We start from the raw sequence: 23,323 nt of genomic DNA, 5'->3' as shown, positions 1-23,323 counted from the left end.
AGATCTCCCTTTCTTGCTTCAAAGACATCCAATCTAAGGAAAGTCATGAATAAAGTTACGCCAGTCTGCTGTTACACCTCATACAAAATCCACCGAAGCATTAAGGTGAATGCTACTAAAATAGTAAGGCAGACTATTTATACTAGACGCATAATTGCCAGTCCTATTTGGTCTCTGATTCCAAATAGAACAGCATTCTACATCCATTCAGAAACACTGAATTCACCAATGTGCAAACTGCATATTTTATTAAATAAACACAAACTGGGAGATAATGACATACATTTGTTTTCATTACAAGGAGTAATGCAATATTTCTCCAAGGCTTACTGCATTAGCATTTCTTGCCACGTTTCAAATGCCTTTGAACTTTCTGAAAAGCTACATCTGTTAGCTCCCGTGTATACAGCTGAAAGTTACCAAGTGAATTAAGTTTTAATATAAATTGCTTTGTTCACTATTAAGATTGATGTCGGACACACTGTACTGTAAGTTGCAAACTGCAATTACAATTCGTTGCAATTATCTGTGGTTGTTAATAGCACAAGATAGCATGTCACTTTCTACCGAGTGTATAATTCATCATTTGTGTGTTTTTTTCCTGGTGAACTCTTGTGGTATTCCAAATGTATAATCTTGTTGTATTTATTTCCCAGTGGTCCAACAGAATGCACAGCAAGTGCTGACTAGAACAAACTAAAAAGCCCTGCTATTGACAAGCCGTCACTTGTGCGGTAATGAACATTCTGCCTTCACTTTCACCTCGACCAACCGGCAGCTTTAATTTATGATAAAGCAAAGGAGAGGCAACCTCCAGGTTTATTATACCCTCAGTGCTGTTTCAAATAAAGTAATTAGAAGGTCAAGAGACAGGTCTGGAAAGCCAAATATAAATGCAACCCTTCTGTACCGACACTGAAGAAGAAGAAGAAAAAAAAAAAGCCTGGTGTGTTCAAAGAGCATTTTATCCATCTTTCTTCCCAGAGCAGGGCAAGTCAATTTTTTTTTCCCCCCAATACTACCGTAACCAATCAGAAACAGTGGCAACTCCATCCTTTCACTCTCTAATTTGCTCCAGATGGACTATAGGCAGTACACCTAAGAGATACTGTCCCTAAGAGAAAGTCATGAGCCAGTCCCCAAACTGTTCTGAACTGTAAACTCAGGGTAGTGATTAGGAACTGTATTTTATTTTTTAATACAAAAATTCAATAGGTGAATGATGGAAAAGTTCTAGAATATAACAATAACCCTATCCTCCCCTCTTTAAAAAAAAAAAGGCTTTAAACATCTATTTAAAAACCTTCTGCTTAGAATTTTTTCTTGGAAAAAAAAAAAATAGGAGGGGAAGGAGTTGAGTTGGAAAACAATCACCCTTTCAATATATTTTGTTATCAGTGATGAAAAAAACAATTCTAATAAACTAGCATGCTGTTTCTAAGGAATTGTCTGTAATACCATTCTTCATTTCAAAGACTCCTAATTTTAATACATACGTTGTAGTCTGCTTGCCCTCGCTCTACCTTTTTTAATCTCCTATAGAACAATGATACCATGCTAAAAAAAAAAAAAGGTTGTGAAACCCAACGGGCCTTGACCTTATATCCAGTCTACCTTCTGAGGAGTAAGTTAGAAGATTTTAAGGACCGCATTCTCTCTTCTAAGCCAGTGCCTTAAAGTATTTTCATCCATGGATCCCTTTTGTGGGAGGTAAAGCCCCAGGGATCTATGCCATTTCTCCCCCATTAGCCTACAGTTCCAAACCCTTGTCCTGGCCCCTAAATGAGAGGAAGTGGGTAGGGGAAGAGGAGAGAAGGGAGGGAAGGGGAGAAAAGATGGAAATGGCAAGCGAAAGAGGGACAGAAGGTGAGGCCAAGAAGGAGACCAAACCAGAACTTCCAGAACTCCACCAGCTCCCTCAAAGGTTAACTTTAGGAGGGCTACACGAGTTATTGCAGGTGTCGTAACCTAGAAAAGCTCTAACAGCTACTTGAAGGCTATCCCAGTCATCTTGATCCGCCTCTGTTGAGGGACTGGGGAGCATACACTCCCAAAGTCTTTCTGAAACAGCATTTTGTTGTGTCATTTTTGCGTCAAGTATTTTTACCATTGTCTGTCCAAGGAGTTGGTATAATTACGCCTGATTATGTAAGTGGTGGAAATGTATGTAATCTCATAATTAGGACATGTAATTATGTTGTAAAAATCCTTTGGAAACTGTAAAATAGAAAGCACAAGAAAATAGTAGGTGGGGTTTCTTTTCCCTTTTTTTTTTTTTTAAATCCCCACTCCTAAAAAAACAACGGACTCAATGACTCCATCACGGCATGCTAGGAAATGGGTAACTTCGGAGCCCCACGTACCTGGGTGTAGGAGCTAGCAGCTCTGACCCAAGATCACCTTTAGTATCCTGGTGCCAAAGAGTATTTGCAAGTCCTGCACTGACACAGAGTCAACATGTGTATCATAAGACCCAACCGCATATGCGCTGTGTGCTAAACTGCTTCAGTTGTGTCTGACTCTTTGCAACTCTGTGGACTGTAGCCTGCCAGGCTCCTCTGTCTATGGGATTCTCCAGGCAGGACCAGAGTGAGCTGCCATACAAAATGCAAAATAGTACTGAATTTCTGAGGCATACGGTGTCTAGGTTGGTTTCTTCACTTCCCTGGTGGCTCAGTGGTAAAGAATCTGCCTGCAAACTCAGGAGATACGGGTTCAATCCCTGGGTCAGGAAGATCCCCTGGAGAAGGAAATGGCAACCCACTCCAGTATTCTTGCCTGGGGAATCCCATGGACAGGAAAGCCTGGTGGGCTATAGTCCACAGGGTCACTAAAGAGTCGGACATGACTTAGTGACTAAACAACAATTGGTTTATTCAATCAGGAGACACATGGATTTTTTTTTCCTCTGTTGTAGCCTTAAAAAATGTTTTTCTTACTTATTTTACCCTAAATTATAATGTTCCTAAATAATCTGTGCCACTAGTGGGGAAATATGTGTAGAAATAAAGTACATTCTTTTCAGAATACTCTTTGAGGCAGGAATTTCAGCCATTCCTACAAGGAGATGAAAAGTATGTGACTGACGTGAATTCCTCAATCCCCTTCTTCTTTCCTGGTCTTTTCCTGGAGGTGCTCATCAGGACTGAAATGCTGCGCAGTAGAATCAGATGCACAGAGCCCAGGTGATTCAGCCTGGACAGCAGGCTTGTTTCATCAGGCTGTAAACCTTCAATCTCAGCAGCAGCCCTGACCATAGCATTACTAGATGTCAAATCTCTACCAAACAGAAAATCCTCCAACTTCTACCTCTTCCCCCTAAGGAGACCCTCAGCACCGAAGGTATATAAAAATAGAGGAGTTCCTGGTTTCCGTCTTAGGGGCCCAGCACTGAAGTCAGTTTTTAGAAAAATGTAAAGGAAATAACGGAGAGTGATCAGCCTACGTGAGGACCTACAAGTGTCTGCCCAGAACGGGCCAAACCAAGTGCTTGCATGTATTTTGCATATATTCATTAGATGCATGAACTGTTACTAAAGAATTTTAAATGGTCCTGAGAGTGCGCCAGAGACTGAAGAAAGAAAAGCATGGTGACTGTGGGAGGCACTGCTGGTTACCTCCCCGGCAACCATTTCCTTCTTATTCCTCGCTAACAGAACCTCTATTTTATTCATGTGTTCAATATTCAGAGGAAATGGACTCCAGTGCTGGCTCAGGAGGAAGTCCTGGTTAATAAAGCCAATAATGGTGTTTCCACTTCCCTTGCCAGTCCTTGCTTTAGGAGGAGAGAGCCGACCCGGACCTGGGCAATGAGACCAGAGGGAAGGTCAACTGGGAGTTCTTGTAACGATTTTCTCACTCTAGAGAAGGAGACACTAGAAGAGTTGATCTGTTTCCACTGTTGCTGCTTCTGCATCTGGATGTGATGCCTGGAGCAGCTGCAGCCATTTGGAACATGAAGGAAGCCTGCATAAGGGTAAAGGTTACAATTGCAGAGCTTACAAGACAGGAATCCAGGTATTCAGTGACATCATGGGACCTATGATCGTATCAACCTACAGCTGTCCTACTTCTGAACTTCCTGTAATGTGAGATAATACTAGGCCTTGTTTAAGCCAACTTGAGTCAGAGCACAATTTGATACCGTATCCATCTGTCCATTAAGGAAACTAGCATTTATATTTTTAGCTTAGCTACAAGCCTAACAACACATCTGAATTTAAATCTCATTTACTAAAACTCAACTGGCATCTGCATATATTACTGGTGGGGTTTGTTTTCTTTTTAATTGGTATAATCCTTTTGGAAAGCAGTTTGTCAATATATATCAAGAGTCATAAAGAAGCTTATAAATTTTGATCTAGTATTTCATTTTGAACAATTTCTCTCAAGGAAATAATCTAAAACACAGAGACATATTTTTAATAGAGTATTATGCATCCATTAAAAATGATGATTAAAACTGTTAGTAAAGTGAAAAATATTTATAAGAGGAAAAGAAAAGATTATAATAATAATAACACTAAATCAACAACAATAAAGCTCAACATGTTACAAAGGTTTACGAGCTCGAAATAAAACCTATGAAAATGGTCAGAGAGTTGGTGCCATGGTAGGACATTAGGAATGAGTTGCTTTTTCCTGTTCTTTCGTTTCCAAATTCCCTAAATACAAAATATATATATATATATATATTTGAAATTTCTACCCTCTATTATTCAGCTGCTTAATACAATTTGTGGGGAACGCTGATTGAAAATGTCTGAGAGGGAGATGGGGCTAGCCTGGGGAAAAGACTTGAGGCAGATGCAGAAAGCTCATTAGCCCCAGGATTTCTTCACAACTAGTTGGATTTTTCTCCTTTAAATTCTGGCTTCCTTTTTCTTCCTTCCTTCCTTCCTTTCCTTTTTTTTTTTTTTAGAGATGATTATTTCATTGGGTAACAAGAATAGTTAAGAAGTATGGGACAGTGAGCTAGCACACATCACTGAAAGCAGCCCATTGGGGGAAAATTCCTATTTCTAAATAAGAGAAAAAAAATTCCAACTGCTTTGTTTTGAGTGTTCTGCTTCAGAATAAATTTGCCCAGAAGCGCAAAAGGGTACAAGGTGGGAACTGGGAAGCATTAGGGCATTTTTAAAAAAACAATAAAATGCAGGGACATAGATGCTTCTTCTAGTTCTAAGCCAACAATGGCACTATTGACAGACTCCCAAAGACGCTCACGATATTCCACATAATTAAGAGGGATTGTTGGCATCAGAGGGACCAGAAATGTCCTGTAGATTAACTGCTGACTTCATTGCTAATGACTGCCCAATTTCTTTAGACTAATTGGTGCAATCTACATTTTTGCAGCAAAGATGAAGTATCAACTTGATTTGGTGTCGATAAAAAATTGATGGATGCTTCTGACTGCTACTTCTCAACAATACATGGATTATTACTACCATAATTATCATAAATGACAAAACATGGGCAAGTGGTGATTACAAGTCTAATTCTATCTTGAGGTTTTAATGGCATAAACCACTCAGGCTTTACACTCATGATTTACTGCATCATCAAAATCCCTGAAAGGATTACCCTTGGGTGAATGCCACTCATTATCTTACCAATAATGCACTGGTTGGGCTCGACATGAAACAAATAATCGAGACTGAGCTCTTGGAAAAGCCCTTTTAAAATATTTAAATCTCCAGTTTGAGAAGGAGGCAGATACCTGCCAAAATCTTTCTCTGCATGTCTGGATGTTAAGAGTTGCATTTTGCTCTGACATGTACAGAGGCCGGGAATCTCTGTGTCACACAAGAACCTACCAAGCTGTGTGCCAAAGCCTGGAGATGCTGTTACCACCTTGGTTACTGCCAACCGAGCACCAGAGTGCCACTGACCCGGCAGACAGAAAATGTTATAAACCTCACATGCTCCCCAACTGATTGTGCACAAACACTAGACCTGCAGGAACTGGGGGAAGAAGATGGGGAGGAAGGCAGGGAGGAGGAGTTTGTTGCTCTTTGGGGGAAATGAATGGAATACCTTGTGCTGCAATAAAAGCCATTTAGGCTGCTGCAGAGGAAGCTCCAGTACTAGGGAGATCACAGATTGGAATTGCAAGATAAGAAGCCCACGCCAGGTGGGCGACCAAAGAGTAAACACAGTCAAAGTGAGGGGGCAGTGCCAACCAGGTAAGAGATGTTTGTTCCCTGTACAACAGGCAGCTACCCACTGCTGCCAAGTGATTGTCGCCAGGTGGAAGGGGACCAGTACTGTCCAATCATCTGTTCTTCTTAATTTTTAAAAGGGAAGTCGACTTGGTTTTAAAATGTTGGCAAACAAATATGAAAAGGTCTACAAGTAATAAGTGCCAGAGTGGAGAAAAGGGAACCCTCCTACACTGTGGGTAGGAATGTAAACTAGTGCAGCTGCTATTGAGAACAGTATGGATGTTCCTTAAGAAACTAAAAACAAAGCTACCATATGATCCAGCAATCCCACTCCTGCCGCATAGATCTGCAGAAAACGCTAATTTTAAAAAATGCATGCACCTCAATGTTCAGAGCAGCACTATTTACAATAGACGAGACATGGAAACAACCTAAATGCCCATCTACAGATGAATGGATACAGGAGATGTGGTTTATTTATACAATGAAATATTACTCAACCATAAAAAAAGAAGGCGAGACCTCCCTGGCAGCCCAGTGGTTCAGACTTCACCTGCCAGGGCAGGGGTTGGATCCCTTGTCAGGGAGCTAAGATGCCACAAAACTCAGGGCCGAAAAACCAAAACATAAAAACAGAAGTAATACTGTAACAAATTCAATAAAGATTTTTAAAATGGTCCACATCAGAAAAAAGAAAAAAAAGAATGAAATAATGCCACTTGCAGCAACGTGGAGAGACCTAGAAATGATCATACTAAGTGAAGTAAGTCAGAAAGAAAAAGACAAGTATCATTATATCACTTATATGTGGAATCTTTAAAAAAGACACAAATAAACTTATATATAAAACAGACCCACTGACACAGAAAACAAATGTATGGTACCCAAAGGAGAACAGGGTACAGAGCAAGGGATAAATTATGAGTTTGGGAAACATATACACATTGTGTGTGCATGCGTACTAAGTCACTTCAGATGAGTCTGACTCTTTGTGACTCCATGAACTGTAGCCCGCCAGGCTCCTCTGTCCATAGGATTCTCCAGGCAAGAATACTGGAGTGGGATGGAAGAAATCAGAATCGAAAGAGACACTTACCCCCGTGTTCACTGTAGCACTGTTTACAATAGCTAGGACATGGAAGCAACCTAGATGTCTTTCGGCAGATGAATGGATAAGGAAGTTGTGGTACATACATACACAATGGACTATTACTCAGCTATAAAAAAAGAATGCGTCTGAGTCAGTTCTAATGAGGTCGAAGAAACTGGAGCTTATTATACGGAGTGAAGTAAGTCAGAAAGAGAAACACCAATATAGTATATTAACACATATATATGGAATTTAGAAAGACAGTAACAAAGACCCTATGTGGAAGACAGCAAAAGAGGCACAGATGTAAAGAAGAGACTTTTGGACTATGTGGGAGAAGGCGAGGGTAGGATGATTTGACAGAATAACATTGAAACATGTATATTACCATATGTAAAATAGATGACCAGTGCAAGTTTCATGCATGAAGCAAGGCACTTAAAGCAGGTGCTCTGGGACAAGCTGGTGCTCTCTCCCCACCCCATCCCCAGAGGGATGGGAGGGGAGTTCAGGATGGGGGGACACATGAGCACCCATGGCTGATTCATGTTGATGTATAGCAAAAACCACTACGATACTGTAATTATCCTCCAATTAAAATAAATAAATAAATTAAAAAAAAAAAAAAAAAAGAATACTGGAGTGGGTTGCCATACCCTCCTCCAGAGGATCTTCCCAATCCAGGGATCGAACCTGGGAACCATCTGGGAACCTAGAACCACCTGGGAAGCCCCAATATATACACCACTATATATAAAATAGATAACCAATAAGGACCTACTGTAAAGCACACGTCTGTAATAACAGAATAAACTATATTCTGTAATAACCTATAATGGGGGCTTCTCTGGTGGCTCAGTGGTAAAGAATCCGTCTACCAAGGCAGCAAATGAAAGAGAAGAGGCTTTGATCCCTGGGTTGGGAAGATCTCTTGGAGAAGGAAATGGCAACCCACTCCAGTGGGTTTTTCTTGCCTGGAAAATCCCATGGACAGAGGAACCTGGAGGGCTACAGTTCATAGGATTGCAGAAGTTGGACATGACTTAGCGACTAAATAACGACAACCACCACCTGTAAGGGAAAAGAATTTGAAGGAAAAAAATACATGCATAACTGAATCACTTCGGTGTATGCCTCACCTGAAACTATCACAAATTATATATCAACTATACCTCAATTTAAAAAAATTTTATTAAAAAAGTGTTGGCAAGCAACTGCATTTTTTTTTTTTTTTTTTAACAAAACAGTTAAAAGGATGGATTCTGGGACCAGACTGTCTGGAGTTGCATGTTAGCTGTGCCAACATTTGGGATACATTACTTAATCTGAATGTCACTTCTCCTCACATGTAAATGGGGATAGTAACCGCTGCCTACTTCATGGAGTTGTTTTGAGGATAAAATGAAGGAATAAAAGAAGGTACATAAAACAATCCTGACACACAGTAATTGCTCCATAGCTCAGGAGCTCCACTGCTGTTACCTGAGGCCAGACTTGGCCTCCTGGCTCTTCGTGTGTGACCTCTGCTGCAGGAAGAGATGATATATGAGGTAAGATAAAAAAAAAAAAAAAAACAGCCAAGAGCAAGCGCTCTAAGGCCAACCATGTGAGCTGGAAGCCTGTTTTCCTTCCCTGCTGGATGCCGTCACACCCTCAGTCACGGGGTGACATCTCACCTTTCTTATCAGGCAAATAGGGATAACAAAGCACCTGCTTCGGAGAGTCTTGTAAAGATGAAATTTAACCATCTACACAATCGTGTAGCATAGGATTTGGCATACGATAAGCAACCAAGAAATATGATTGTTATCATTACTCATGTTATATTTTAAGTTGACTTATTCCAAAGTCTTAACATCTTTAAATCTTTTTTTTTCAAAAGCTAGTCCAGACTTTCTGCTCTGGTCCCAGTCCCTTCTACTATGGATACAGCTTTATTACTTTATTATTAATTTTTTTTAATGTGGACCATTTTAAAAGACTTTATTGAATTTATTACAATATTGTTTCTGTTTTATGTTTTGGTTTTTTGGCCGAGAGGAATATGGGATCTTAGTTCCTCGATCAGGGATTGAACTCACACCCCCTGCATTGGAAGGCGAAGTCTTAACCACTGGACCTCCAGGCAAGTCTCTATTATTTTATTATTAGTCACAGGAAATTCCTTTTTGAAAATGAATCTCTTGTCACTGAGTGTAAAGAACTGCGGTAAAACACGACTCTGTGTAAACAGAACAAGGAACGTACAGTCTTAGGAGTGAACATTGCTATACTACTTTACATGAAACCTCATTGTTTCTGTAACATGGAGACATCTGACAACGTCCAGTTCAAGGCACTCTGCCGTTGAAATAACCAGGACACCTCTCTTCATTTAAAAATGGCTGATAACCCGGCAGGACTTCCCTGGTGGTCCAAGGGTTAAGAATCTGCCTGCCAATGCAGGGGACGTGGGTTTGATCCCTGGCCCGGGAAGGTCCCACATGCCACCCACTAAGCCAGGGTGCCCAACTTACTGAACCCATGCACCGCAACTACTGAAGCCTGTGTGCCCTAGCACCCACGCGCCACGAGAGAAGCCACTGCAAGGAGGAGCCTGTGCACCATGATGAAGAGTAGCCCCCACTTGCCCCAACTAGAGAAAGCCCATGTGCAGCAACGAAGACTCAGTGCAGCTAAAATAAATACACAAACATTTTCAAAAATTAAAAGATAAAATGCCCGAAAACCTCTCACATCTTATGGCACACACTTCAGGCAAGCTAGACTCGGGCCAACGAGAACAGCATTCTCCAGGTGAGCCGTAGGAGTGATGACTTGGTTTAATGGACCAAGATCCTCACACGCACACAGGACTGAAGGAGGTTTTTCAGGTTGCCTCCTGTTGCAGCTCACGTTGGGGAACCCCTGTAAATTTCCTCTCTAACAGAGACAGAGCTTCAACTGAAACACTACAGCCTCTTGAAAACCAAAGCCCATCTATCAGTAGCAAAGGAAACTGCAATTCCTTTCAAATAACTGTGAGCAATATAGGATACAGAGCATAGTAGAAGTGTCTACAGGCACACGCTGCCGACAGTGGGCGTGCTTCAAGTCACCACAGGTCTTCTATCACTTAACTTATGACTTTCAAATACCCTTGCTAGTGCATGGAGAATCTTATATGTCACAGTTATTTGGGAGAAATAAATTATGGATATGATCTGGTATTCTGAGAATCACCAGAATATCAGGTATAGACTTCTGCTTTCGCAATATCAAGTTTTACTCAGTGAGTCACCAAGTAAATCCCTAGGGCTCTCCAAATCCCAAATCATTGAAAGTGAGTCAGCTAACACAGATTTAGAGAATGACCCATGGTTACTGGGGTAGGGGAGTATGAGAGAGGGGGAAGGGACAGATTGGGGGTTGGGGACTGACATGTACATACTGCAACATTTAAAACAGATAACCAACAAGGACCTACCATACAGCACAGGAAACTCTACTCAGTACCCTATAACAACCTAAATGGGAAACGAATCTGAAAAAGAATAGATACACATATAACTGAATCACTTTGGGGTATACCCCAAACTAACACAACGCTGTTAATCAACTACAGTCCAATAAAAAAAAGAAAGTGAGTCAATTAATAACAAAGGCTGTGCTCTGCAACTGAAAGTTCTTGGAAAATTTCCAAAAGAAATTTCTTCTTTAGATAACCATCGGCATACTTTTCTTGTTGTTTTACACTCCTAGTCAAGGATATTACAACTGGATCTAGGTTAACTTTGTTTTCTCTGAGATCACTGAAATATTAAAAGGAGTCATGTTCATAAAGTTATCCTCAATGACTTCGGTGTCATCTCCTTGTAAGTGTGGAGACCATCCAATGCAGGAGAGTCAGAGGTGAGTGAGATTAAAGGCAGGTTCCCTCTGGAAACAGTCTATTGTAACCATCCACCCTTCTTTTTCCCTGCTCCAGAAGACTTGCGACTTAAAAACGCCCAAATCCAGTAAGAGATATCGCTTACTGTCGGGGATGCACATACCAGAGGAAGTGCTGGGGATAAAGGAAATCTGTGAATCAGAGAAAGATGTTGGTATGCAAGATTGAAGATATACCAGCTGGGCCACTGCTTCAGCTGGTTTCCAGAGGCCAGGAAGAAATTAGTCTCACGGTTCAGTTAAAAGAACACCTGGCCATTCACCCAGAGGCACAAATTCACTCTTGAACAGGGTTATCTTTGTTTCCATACCAAACACACCTAGGAGTTAAGCTATTTAAAATCCTGTGACTCTTATCGTCTTAAATCGCTCATGTTCATAAAGCTCGAGAGGTGAGGAAGAGGGACTGGTTGTGAAAATATGAGTGTCAACAGGCCTGATTTTAAAGGCTACAATGGTCTTTCTATGACCATTACAATTGGGTTGGGGCATGTCATATTGATTTCCCATGTATGTTTTACTGAGTATTTACAAACGCAAAGATCTAGAAGGGAAGGAATTACATTAAAGCCAAAGAATGAGCACTCTGCCTACAACAAAAAGACATACTAGAGCCACTGAGGCTCAGAAAGATGGGGACAACAGCTCTGTGTTCCCATGTCTGTTAGGGTCTGCAGAAAGCTCACGGGGATGGTCAAAAATAAACTCCAGTTCCTCAGTGGCTGATGGGTGGGAAATGTCACTTTACAGATGAACCTTCATCTCTGATACGAACTCCTCTTTCTCTAAAGAAGGGTCAGGTTGAGTCTTGCCATGAAGTGCTGAGCAGTGTGCCTGGGTGACTGAATCATGGAGGAAGCTACATCATGATGGAGGAGATTACTGGGCTGGACTCACAGCAGAAACACCAGATGTGTATGTAGGAGGCAGGGGGAGTGGGTGGACAGAGAGTGGAGGAGTCAGCAACCTGTGAAGACATAATGTGCTGGCAGACACCATAACACAAGGCTTGCTGGGAGGCCTGGGCAGACCCGAGGTGGAATGCAGTCTGGGAGCTGGGCTCTCAGGAGATATTATCTTGAAACCACTATCAGGCACTGATCTTTGGGGAAATCCCAAGCTGCAGAATTGATTGCTCACTTGTTCTTCTTCTCCCAGTAAATTTCCACCTCTTTTCTTGACCTGTTTTATGGGCACCCTCCATTTTCCTTTCTTTTACTCCTATCTCTCAAGCTTGTTAGACCTTGAAATCTTTTTTTTTTTTTTTTAAACTGAGGTATAATTTACACCGTTTAAAAGCACAATTTGATTGAAGGAAATTTTAAAGTTTGGAAATCATTTCAAAAGTGCAGAAAAGTTACAAAAATAGGACCCCCGAATACCCATCCACTCTTTATCAGAATTCATCTCTTGTTAACACCTCCTATGACTGATATACATGTATCTATATAAAGTGGTTGGTGTCCGACTCATTGCTACTCCATGGACTGTAGCTCACTAGGCTCGAACCCATCTCTTGTTTTGCAGGCCATCTCCAGCACTGCCGGCAGATTCTTTACTGACCGAGCCACCAGGTAAGCTGGTGGCTATCTATGTCTCATATATATATATTTGAGACAGCATTCAATGTACCTTTGCTAAACGCTTCCTGCGGAAGCTTGATGCTGGGGAGAGGACAGGATGACAGTCTCTTTCCTCAGGAAACTTAGAAATCAATTGTTAGGCAGCAACAAGATGGCCACTGCCACACTCAAACTGAAAATAAAGCCTGAGTCTTCGGAGACACGTTTACCTGTAGAAGCTGGCATAGGGAAGAAACTGGAGGCAACTACAGTTCTAACGGGAACTGTAATTGAACAATCCAGCTTTTCCCCTAATGGGTCAAACAGTATCAGAAACCGGGCATATTCAGATGCGTTAACGGGGGAGAAAGGAGGAGGGGTTCAGTGTTCCCCTCCGAGAGCCTTTAGCGGGTTCTGCTAATATACTTTGTGAATCTCCAAGAACGAGCAGGGGGTTGTATAATACTCTCCAAATGATAGTGGCTTAGCTCACAGAATTAGTGTCCCATGGAACACCTTTGAAATCATGAAGGGAGCTCGTACTCTCAAAGAAGAAAACAAGAAAAATTTGTGGAGCAACATGCAAATAACTGCAAAATATCATAGCCCAAATCCCTTCAGTACTGATGTGATATCAAATAAGAGTTAAGAAGATGAACCAAAGAAGAATCAGGAAACTTAAAAGGAATAGAGCTGTCGGAGAGTGTTTCTCCAACAGTATTTGGAGGTTCATTCACTTCTAACTGCATCACAACGATTATTACACAGAAATCTGAGTTAGCTCCCAAACACTTACTGAATCAAGCCTAGACTAATGGTAAAGGGAGCTGGAACCTACATTTATCAAGTATCTACTGAGTGCCACGTGTTGCCTTCTCTTCAAAAGCCTTATAAAGTGTGTGTGTTCCTCAGATTGTCTGTCATGGCCTCTACTGCAGCCTGGGCACTTAGTAGAAACCCCCTGAATATTTCTGGAATCAAAATGAACCTGTTTCATAGTGTGAGAATAAATTCATCAGATGGATTTCCACACGCTCCATTAAAATGTTTCCCTATCAGACAAAAAAGGTCATGAGCTGGTTGGTGGCTCATAGCCTGCTGCTGCTGCTGCTGCTGCTAAGTCGCTTCAGTCGTGTCCGACTCTGTGCAACCCCATAGACGGCAGCCCACAAGGCTCCCCCGTCCCTGGGATTCTCCAGGCAAGAACACTGGAGTGGGTTGCCGTTTCCTTCTCCAATGCATGAAAGTGAAAAGTGAAAGTGAAGTCGCTGAGTCTTGTCTGACTCTTTGCGACCCCATGGACTGAGGCCCACCAGGCTCCTCCATCCATGGGATTTTCCAGGCAAGAGTGCTGGAGTGGGGTGCCATTGCCTTCTCCGTCATAGCCTGCAGACAGAGCTTTATTTGGCTTGCAGAGGGTTTTAAAATAAATCAACTGCAGTGAAAAGAGTTGGGTGATTTTCAATAAAACCCAGATTTTCAGCTTCCTCTGAAATACCAGAAGATATGGCAACATGGGACGGGGTCATATACAAGGCAGCAGTCACATCCAGTGCAGTGCAAAGTGGTGCTTCCAGTGAGTAGTTTACACTGTCCCACCTCTCACTCCGCCCTGTCTCTATTGCCCGCGATGACTGTGCTGGTACTCCTGGGTGTTGTAAGCATTCAAGTTTGTGATTTCTGCTCTATAATATTAACAACCGATTTGTGTTGTGCTTATAACATGCCAGCATTTTCAACACCTTCACATGTATTAATTCACAGCAACTTTACGAGGTGGACACTCTTATCATCTTTTTACAAATGACGATCCAAACAGTGAAGGGATAAGCAACTTGCTCCAGGTCTCATTCTCAGGAAGTGGCAGAGTGGGCTTTGAACTCAGACTGACTCCAGAGTTGTGCGCTTCACTACCAAGGTCCACTTGCCTCTGTCACACTCACTCACACACACACACACACACACACACTTTATTATTCTGAATTGCTTTTGCATTTTTCATGAAAGTGCATCTCGTGTTTCCCAAAACTATAGTGGACTCAGTGGTATGCTGTGCTGTGCTTAGTCGCTCAGTCGTGTTCAACTCTTTGTGACCCCATGGACTGTAGTCTGTCTTACTCCTCTGTCCATGGGGATTCTACAGGCAAGAATACTGGGATGGGTTGCCATGCCCTCTGCCAGGGGATCTTCCCAACTCAGGGATCGAACCCAGGTCTCCTGCATTGCAGATGGATTCTTTACTGTCTGAGCCACCATGGAAGCCCAAGAATACTGGAGTGGGTAGCCTATCCCTTCTGCAGGGGCTCTTCCAGACCTAGGAATCGAACTGGGGTCTCTTGCATTGCAGGCAGATTCTTTACCAGCTGAGCTATCAGGGAAGCCCACTCAACAGTATAAAATGCATCAAATCTCTTTTTAAATTTATTTTTAGTGAAAGTGAAGTTGCTCAGTCATGTCCGACTCTGCGACGCCATGGACGGTAGCCTACCAGGCTCCGTGATCCATGGGATTTTCCAGGCAAGAATACTGGAGTGGGCTGCCATTTCCTTCTCCAAAAATTTATTTTTAACTGGAGGATAATTGCCTTATAAGGTTGTGCTGGCTTCTGCCATACATCAACATGAATCAGCCACTCTCTAGAACCTCTCTCCCACCTCTCACCCCATCCCACCCTCCTAGGTCATCCAGAGCAGGAGGCTGAGCTCCCTGTGCTATATGGCAGTTTTTCCATAGCTATTTTACCCTTGGTAATGTATATATCTCAATGCTACTCTCTCAATTCATCCTACCCTCTCCTTCCCCGCTGTGGCCACAGTCTTTTCTTTCTGTCTGAGTCTCTATTCTTGCCCTTTTGACAGACTTTTTTCTCAAATGCCCTTTGATTTCATTTGATCAAGATGATCTGTATACAAGTAAGTATATTTTATAATTCCCCTCACCTCCATTAGGAAGCTAGCCAAAGCTGGCTCTTTAACGAGCAAGCCCGGTATTGGCCCAAACTGCCACAGGCTGGTAGCCCCACATGGTTGAGGATGGAGGTCAACCTTCACACTTCTCTCACTGACAAACCCTAGGAGCTTCGTTACACAGATGCTATGCTGATGATGGCTGGAATACACATGTATTAGGTTTCAACAGTCCCCCCATTTGGTTCAGTGTGGATTTACCCACACAGCTGGCCTGGAGCCTATCCTTTCACTTAAATTAGTTCTAGTTCTCTGCAGTTTTGATTTACTGACAAAGCACTCTCTTCCTCTAGCAGCGGCATAAGAGTTTCATCTGGGTGGCAGGAGACAAACTGTGTTTGTCTGGATGTACAGAAACCGGGGTTGGTACAATCGGGCCAGTTGGGTCATTTAGCATTTCCACGTGGGGCGCTCACCAGAGAAAGGTATTCTAATTCCCAATTAGTCCATATCGGCAAAGGAAATGTATTTTCCATTATATCTTGACTGGGGATTCTGATTCATAAAATATCTTAAGGAAAACACATTTTACGTTACCGAGTCTTTGATTTCCCAGGGAAACTAATAAATAATCAACAAAAATATGATTAAAGACTGCTTGAACTACCCTCCAAAAAGGAACTCTAGCCAGCAAAGAATCTTTCTGATCCGAATCTTTTTATTCCTAGAAACAGAATTCTTACTTAGCCTTTCAAAAGCCTGATGAAGGCTTCGGCTAAGTTTTGACATAAGATTTTCATATTCAAAATATCTGTTGAAATAAGGAGAGAAGGGATATGAATCTTGAAACTGCATTAGTCTGAAAGAGAGCTTAGTAAGCTAGAAAGGGAAATTACTTCTCTGTAATTGGAATTCTCTCCTAAAAAATCCCTTTGAAATCATGTTCAGCCACTTTCCCATTATGTGTCCCAGAGAAGCTGAGTTTAACCCTTTCTGGAACTACCCATCATGAAAATTACTTGATGTTTATAAAATGCTCTGGGAGAGATTCTTGAGCAATGGTCTGCATCATCAAAGAACTTAATAATGAACGAGTAGTTCCTAAGAAGAGTCTTACATATATTTGATGAAATGTTCTCCATAACACCTTTTCCCATTAGCACAGTGATCTTACATTTATGTATCAATTTATCTTGGCCATTGAGTCCTGAGACAGATGCCCCAAAACTACCTTTGAAATGACATAGCTGAATTCTGCTCCAGCACAGGACTTCCCTGGTAGCTCAGATGGTAAAGAATCTGCCTGCAAAGCAGGAGACCCCGGTTTGATTCCTGGATCAGGAAGATCTGCTGGAGAAGGGATCGTCTACCCACTCCAGTATTGGTGGGCTTCCCTTGTGGCTCGGCTGATAAAGAATCTACCTGAAATGCAGGAGACCTGGGTTCGATCCACGGGTTGCCACTCCAGTATTCTGACCTGGAGAATTCCATGGACCCCAGTTCATGGGGTCACAAAGAGTCAGACAAGACTGAGCAACTTTCACTTTCATGACAGGATATCAGACTTGGATTAAGGCCGTTTCTGGTGGCTCAGACGGTAAAGGATCCGCCTACAGTGGACCTGGGTTCAGTCTCTGGGTTGGGAAGATTCCCTGGAGGAAGGCATGGCAACTCACTCCAGTATTCTTGCTTGGAGAATCCCCATGGACAGAGGAGCCCCACTGGTACAGTTCATGAGGTCACAAAGAGTCAGACACGACTGAGCGACTAAGCACAGCACAGATCTTTAAGTTCTTGAAGGCAGTGGCTGTGTCTGATTTCTCTTTGCATCTTTAATGGCTGTATGTAGTAGCTGCTTGATAAATGCCTCCTGAGTCATGAGTGAGAGGTGGTTGGGTAATCACAGCAAGTCACAACTTCTATTCTCCAGGTTTTATCATCCCTAAAATGCTAAAAACATCTTCCTCAAAAAACTCTCATGAGGATCAAATGAGTACACACACAAGTAATATGTACTATATATACTATATTAGTATAGTTCTTAGAAAACAGTTATGTTATATAGCTATTACTATAACTAATAATATAGTACAGGGTAATACAACAATTATATATGTACATATAAATATACATTCTCCTCTCTCTACCTTGATGTGAAGACAAGAGATCTGGTTCTGCCTGGAGATAACCCATAATGCTAAGGCATTCCATTGAATTTCCCCATCATCAGGCTACATAACTTCATTACATTAGAGTTGGTGCCTGGTATCAAAATCAGGAGTATTCATTTGGCCTATGGGAAAATTCTCATGTACATGTGTGACATCCCATTTTGTATCTGTCCTCTTTGGTTAAGGATGCTAATTCATCAAATAGCATGTGGTATCTAACATGGGTGTTTTGTAATCACTTGATAGTTACACTCTACTTTTATGCAGTAGCTCAGCTCATTGTAATGATGAGCAAACATCAGCTTCAATTTGATTTACAAGATGGCCAAAGAATAACCCAACATGGGAAATTCTGCTGCTTTTACTTACAAAAATCTAATAGCATCACTTCCCTGAAGTTGCAACATGCTAAGTATGTGGCTCAGCTGGTAAAGAATTCGCCTGCAATGCGGGAGACCTGGGTTCAATCCCTGGGTTGGGAAGATTCCCCTGGAGAAAGGAAAGGCTACCTACTCCAGTGTTCTGGCCTGGAGAATTCCATGGACTGTATAGTCCCTGGGATTGCAAAGAGTTGGACATGACTGAGTGACTTTCACTCACTCACTCAAATATAATTAGACATATTCTGAGCCCATTTCTTAATTATATTTACTAAAATATAATTCACATTCCATATGATTTACCTACTTAAAGAGGATACTTTGGTGACTTATAGTACTGCCCAAACCAGCCCAACAACCACTAAACTACTTTCTGTCTCTTAACAGATTAGTCAGTTCTGGACATTGCATATAAATGGAATCATATTATATGGTATTTTGTAACTGGCTTCTTTCACTTAGCAATTCACAATTCATCCATATTGTAAGCATGTATTAGTATTTCATTTTTTATTGCTGAAGAATATTCCACTGTATGGATATACCTGAGAAATCTGTATGCAGGTCAAGAAACAACAGTTAGAACCCAACATGGAACAACAGACTGGTTCCAAACCAGGAAAGGAGTACATCAAAGCTGTATACTGTCACCCTGCTTATTCAACTTATATGCAGAGTACATCATGAGAAATGCTGGGCTTGGTAAAGCACAAGCTGGAATCAAGATTGATGGGAGAAATATCAATAACCTCAGATACACAGATGACACCACCCTTATAGCAGAAAGTGAAGAAGAACTCAAGAGCCTCTTGATGAAAGTGAAATAGGAGAGTGAAAAATTGGGGTTACAATTCAACATTCAGAAAACTAAGATCATGGCATCTGCTACCATCACTTCATGGCAAATAGATGGGGAAACAATGCAAACAGTGACAGAAAACTTTATTTTTGGGGGCTCCAGAATCACTGCAGATGGTGACTGCAGCCTTGAAATTAAAAGATGATTGCTCTTTGGAAGGAAAGTTATGACCAACCTAGACAGCATATTAAAAAGCAGAGACATTACTTTGCCAATAAAGGTCCATCTAGTCAAAGCTATGGTTTTTCCAGTGGTCATGTATGGATGTGAGAGTTGGACTACAAAGAAAGCTGAGCACAGAATTGATGTTTTTGAACTGTGGTGTTGGAGAAGACTCTTGAGAGTCCCTTGGACTGCAAGGAGATCCAACCAGTCCATCCTAAAGGAAATCAGTCCTGAATATTCATTGGAAGGACTGATGCTGAAGCTGAAACTCTAATACTTTGGCCACCTGATGCAAAGAACTGACTCTTTGGAAAAGACCCTGATGCTGGGAAAGATTGAAGGCAGGAGGAGATGGGGACAACAGAGGATGAGATGGTTGGATGGCATCACTGACTTGACGGACATGAGTTTGAGCAGGCTCCAGGCGTTGGTGAAGGACAAGCAAGTCTGGTGTGCTGCAGTCCATGGGGTCGCAAAGAGCTGGACATGACTGAGTGACTGAACTGAACTGATGGATATACCACATTTTGATTACACATTCATTATTCAAGGTACACCTAAGTTGTTTCCATTTTTCCTTTATGAATAATGTTCCTTTTAATATATGTATGCAAATTTTATGTAGATACATATTTTTATTTTTCTTGGGTGACTAGGAGTGAAATTGCTGGATCACATGGTGATTCTGTGTTTAATAATTTTAAGAATTTCTAGACTGTTTTCCAAAGTGGTTACACCATTTTACATCCACACCAGCAATATACAAGAACTGCAATCAATCCCTATTATCATCAACACTTGTTAGAGTTTGTCTTCATGAGAACATGTTTTTAAGAGATCACAACACATTTTTTAGTAGTACCAATTTAAAAATAATTGTGAAAGTCACTATTTATTAAGAGTTTTGAAGGCCTGAAGTACTTCTGGAATTGTAAAAGGAAATGTGAATATCAAGAGAAATAGAAACTTCCTTCCATACAACAGACACCAGAGAAACATAAGGATGAAGAGGTTAAAGTGGAAATCTATAATTTAGCTTAGAATCAGTTAAAAATGCATGCAGCTTCATAAATAGAGAGACTGAAATACTCTTCTTAGTGTCTTCTCCTTGTGTTCTTCAATTCATTTGCTTTTAGGTGGTAAAAAATAAGATGCATTCAAGTAGAAATTTGTGGTCTTTTTCCTTAAGTGTTTAGAACACAACGTCACCGATCATCTAGCCTAAAGGAAGCCCTTTCTGAGGCTAAATTCTACTAGGGTTGGAAGGCTGAGCACAAAGCTAGTGGCTTATGTTTTTCTACGAGCACAAGCTGGTGACCACATGCTGAAAGGCAAGTTCCCAAGGGACACTGAGAAAGACTAAGTCTTGGGAGGCTAGTTTAGCAGACTTAACAGCCATAAAGTACAATAGGTAGGCTCTGACATGGTTTCCCATCCCAAATTCCACTCTTATCATTTCTTAGACAAACTGCAAGAGACAAAATGTTCAAAATCTAATGGTGTTTATTGATGAGTCCTATTTTATGCTTTGGAAGTAGGATAAAGGGCAGGGCTATCTGACTCTAAAGTCATCAGAGAAAGCAAAAATTATGAAGGGACAAAATTACACTCAAAAATCCTTCAAAGTTGAACTCAAATATTTACCTGTCACTTGTAGGTCAATTTACCATTTTTCAGTTAAGTCCAATCCCCCATCACTGGTATGGCTCATCGCTTAACCACCAAATGTGTAGTTAGGGTCGAATAAGCTGCCTTATGTTTTGGGGCCATATTGTGCAAAAACAATATATGTCTTAAAGGTGTTAGAATCACACTCAAAATAGGAAGATATTCACCCTCTGAAAGGCAGGCATAGATTCCTGACTCCTGTCTCACATTTACTCCAGGGCAAATGCTCACAGCAGGGAAAGAACGATTTCTATTGCTTTTTTTTTTTTTTTCTCTCTCTCTTGCTTAATATAAGTTAGTTAAGACGTGTATGATGCAATTCACTGAAATCAGTTTCAAAAATCCAAAGTTTAGACAAAGCCATCTTTGTCATATATTAAAAAGGAAGAGACTCAATTGGTAAAGAGACTTAAGATCCCTGAACTCAGTAATAAAATTCCAGACACTAGAAAAAGTTTTGGATTTATTTTGGAAATGGAAGACTACTTAGATTTTATCATTTTAGAGCTGAGGAAAATGAGATCCAAAGATATTTGGTGACTTATCCAAGGTCACAAGGCTGATGAGTGGCACAGCGCAGCTCAGGGTGCAGACTTCCTAACTCCTATTTCATGCTGTTAAATAAAATCTGATGAATCAAACACATTGCTCAAAGGTAAAAGCATACCTGGTGGTTCCCACTTAACTATTCGTCATACATTATACCAATTAAAATGCAATATAGAGGTGATTATTGCTGGGCTTTAATCATATTGTGTTGTCTACAACATGCTGATGGACATGTGTTCTGGAAAATCAAATAAAACCACAGAGCTGGTTGTCACCAGCTCTCTCTCTTTAATTTACATGGTCTCAGCTTGCCTTTGGGGAATGTACAGACCAAAGCAAACCAGTCCCCTAGAGACACTGTGGCAACAGTTAAGCAGAGCAATCTTTTTTGTTGTTGCAGTCACTTATAATCAGAGGAATCAGAATAGTAGCGTGATTCCACAGGATTACATGGCAACTTCAGCTGGATCAGAATCTCCTCCTGCTTAGTAGCCCCAGGAATCACCAGTAGCTGAGAAAAATATCCACGATCCAGGATCTGACTTGGTTAGGAGGGTTCCCCAACCCCCCCACCCCCCGTAAATATATCTGGCCTCCATTCCCCTAGCCCAACTCCCTTCCTTTTCTTTGTAATTTGAGTATGACTTCTACGCCTGGTGACCTGTTGGAATACACTTGCTTGTTTGCTTTCTTCTGTGTTTTCCTTAATGCAATAACTTGAAATGTCAACATGAGGTGACAAGTAAATCCTCAGTTAAAATAAATTTGCAATCAAACAGGAGGAGGAAGAGAAAAGGGGTGCAGAAAGCCGACCGTGGAAGCTGTTGAATGGCGGCCAAATCCACAGCCAGAGTGCTAATGGAGTACAGTGTTGGCCACACAAGATCATCCCTGCTTTCCTGTTCAACAGACTGCCTTGTGGATCTTTTTCTTTTGAGTGTCATCATTCATTCTGACTTTATATCTAATGCAACAAGTAGGTAAACAGAGTAAATGGCACGCTGTCTGGATATAAATGCTGGTTCCTCACTGCAACACATATACTGTCATATGCAGAACAGACAGCTACTGGAAGTTGCTATGTAGCACAGGGAGCTCAACCCATTGCTCTGTGACAACCTGGAGGGGTGGGACGGGTGGGGTGGGGTGGAAGGGAGAGGGAGGTATACTCGTGGCTGATTCACGTTGCTGTTCGGCAGAAACCAACACAACATTGTAAATCAATTATCTTCCAATTTAAAAAAATTATTAAAAATAAATAAAAATAAACCATAAAAAGATTTTTTAAAAATTCTGGCTACTTTTCTCCAAGCCAGAGGTACCTCTAGGAAGAACGTCTGGCAATCCAGACATTCTGGGTGCAGGTTTTTAAAATCTCCTCATGAGGCAGAAACTTAGCAAAGTAATGATGTCCTCTATGATTCAGACAGGGAGAGAATCCAGATTTTCGCAGTCTAACTGGCCTCAGAGTTTGGGAGGAGGATCCAGCCAATTTATGGCACAGTCTCTATCAGAGGAGAAATGAAGTCACGGAGTTGTAAACCACAGAGAGGGGACAATGCCTACCGCCCAGCAACTGGCTGTTTTCCCTGGGATCTTTAGCCACAGCTCAGGGATCACCAAGTGTCCTGAAAGCAGAAATGCATCCAGGGCGACAATATGAAAAAGTCACCATGTTCAGTAGTTTCCACGCTGTCACCATAAATCCTACCCCACTCTTCCTCGGTTTCGTTGTGTTAGTCCCAAGGCAGCCACGGCAGCTCGTCTCCACGGGACCCAAGCTGAGAGGGATGAGTTACAGACCCAAATCCCAGTGTTTGTTAAGGGGATTTATGCATTAGGTTCTCTGAAACTTAACCCGGAAAGTCTTCCTCAT

At 41.5% G+C, this 23,323-nt stretch overlaps 1 protein-coding gene across 6 annotated transcripts in view; it reads right to left on the bottom strand.

Moving 5' to 3' along the window:
• The window catches only part of FTO (FTO alpha-ketoglutarate dependent dioxygenase), a 423,982-nt gene that overhangs the window by 95,490 nt on the left and 305,169 nt on the right, over positions 1-23,323 (bottom strand). The window contains exon 10 of one of the 6 annotated variants that reach the window (XM_059876985.1): positions 1-23,323. This exon is cut by the window's left edge and continues 8,806 nt beyond it; it is cut by the window's right edge and continues 29,170 nt beyond it. The exons of the other annotated variants lie outside the window; for them this stretch is intronic. The gene's annotated coding sequence lies outside the window, so the exon portion shown is untranslated. 6 annotated transcript variants of the gene reach the window in all.

This window comes from Bos taurus, chromosome 18 (assembly GCF_002263795.3).
Source record: "Bos taurus isolate L1 Dominette 01449 registration number 42190680 breed Hereford chromosome 18, ARS-UCD2.0, whole genome shotgun sequence".
NCBI lineage: Eukaryota > Metazoa > Chordata > Mammalia > Artiodactyla > Bovidae > Bos > Bos taurus.
The sequence above is the reverse complement of the archived record's forward strand: the minus strand, read 5'-3'. Positions and strand labels throughout refer to the sequence as shown.